The sequence below is a fragment of the Notothenia coriiceps genome, unplaced genomic scaffold, assembly GCF_000735185.1.
Source record: "Notothenia coriiceps isolate Sejong01 unplaced genomic scaffold, NC01 NC01_scaffold00034548, whole genome shotgun sequence".
Lineage (NCBI taxonomy): Eukaryota > Metazoa > Chordata > Actinopteri > Perciformes > Nototheniidae > Notothenia > Notothenia coriiceps.
In genome coordinates this window covers 1-1,964 of record NW_011367249.1, presented here as the reverse complement: position 1 = coordinate 1,964, position 1,964 = coordinate 1, and positions in this window count along the sequence as shown.

The following is a 1,964-nucleotide window of genomic DNA, read 5'->3' as shown; positions in this document are numbered from 1 at the left end:
CACCTCAACTTTGTAACCCAGGAAAGGAGTAGGAATCCTGGGTACGTGAGTGTTAAAAGTGCATTACACTGTTTTAATCCGACAGCCGCTGATGTGCACGGAAGTCTGTCCGTTTCGTTAACATTTGAATAGCCAAATGGACGGAAATCCGTCCTACAGTATATGCGAATGAGAGGTTTGGCAATGCACGTGGCCGTGGCTCATTCCCCTGATAGGTGGAGAGTTGACCAATAAGCGGAGCACCTCTTTGTGACGTAGAAAAGTGTTGAAATCTGGATCCGTTTTTTTCAGATCCGTTGCAGCCCCTTTTTTAGAGATTTGGCTAAGGAGGAAAATAGAGAGGGTTGTGTTTTCTGACACTTGGTGAGTTCCCTGGAACACCCGGGACACATATTCATGTATAAAAGATGTACAAAGGTGCATTTTGCATGATAGGTCCCCTTTAAGGTAAAAGAGGATAATAGAGGAAGCCATCTGATCATCAATGTCACTGTTAGGTGGAGAGATCTGACTGATAAGGCGGAAGGACTTTGTAGACTAAACTTTAACTGCTACAATTGGTTAAACTGTGCGTCAGGTGTTACCATGGTTCCCAGGTAGCAGTGAGTCACCATGTAGAGATGGAAAAGTTAAGAGTTCAGTCGTGCATCGATCGTTTACCACCCGTGTATGTTGCTTTGTAAGGCAGGCTCCTGGACTCAGCCACTCAGTTAAAAGCAGCCTTGGCAGAGGGCACTTTGTTGTTTGTTGAAAGTTACAGAAATAATACATGTATTTGATGACATTGGAAAAAAAGTATAAACAGGCAGGTTCTGTAAAGGTAGAAAAGACAAAAATGTATTGAGGGATATGCTTAATATGCTGATCCCAAAAAAACAAAACACACCTGGTTACAATAGAACACAATCATGCCAACAAAGTAGATCTTCTTCATACATATACTGTACATAAAGACTATGAATAGAAGTGAGACAGCAACTTTCCCCAGCTGTTTTCTGCACCTGGGTTTTGGTTCTTTTCATTTAGATACTTTTAGAAAATAACAGTTTTTCCTTTCTTTACTGCACCAACAATTTGTATCATTCCTAAATAAATGATATTATTGAGATATTTACATATTCTATCGGGCTGTACGTGGAAACAGGACCTTGGAGTTAAGCACTTATTAAAAACATTTTCAATCACTTTTTATCTGAACTTTACACCAGAACATTATATTTGCTTTACATTACTTTCAAGCCATGAATTAAAAAGTTGCAGGATGAAGTTCACTTTTAGTCTCAGTCTTCTCCTGAACTACAATTTTTCAAAAGATTCCCACTGCAGTCTCAACTTTATTTGACTTTACCACGGTCATTTCATCTGTTCATTTCCTGTGATTTAAATCCTCACATTGACTGAAGTCACACTCCTTCTCTGGCAAACAGCCCAGAGAGGGAACCTGCCAACTTTAACACGCATTTCTCATATGAGGTTGAATAAGAAGGTGAGTTTCGCATCTATGTTTTGAGGGCTGTAAATTAAGTCTTTCTGAATGCCGGAAGTGTTTCAAAGACATTCTGTTGAGATTGAGAGCCAGAAGCCTTCAGTGTCCCGGGACTTAAGCAATAGATGGCTCAAGATTGGTTAATATTTTTTAAGTAGACTTATTATATTTAACTACAACAATGCATGATGATGCTTACAAATGCATGCCCAAAGCCCCAGAAAGGTATTGGCTATATTTTGGTAGGAATGTAAATGATGATGATGAAATCTTAACCAACTTAGTTATCACACTTCCAAATGTCTGAATCGCAACATTTTAAATATCACCGCATTTTTCTCCAAAGAAAAGCCATACGAATCATTCACAATGTCAAATACCTTGATCACACTAACACATTATTCCTGCAGTCAAAATTGTTAAAATTCACAGACCTGGTAGAATTCCAAACGGCACAAATCATGTTTAAGGCTAATCA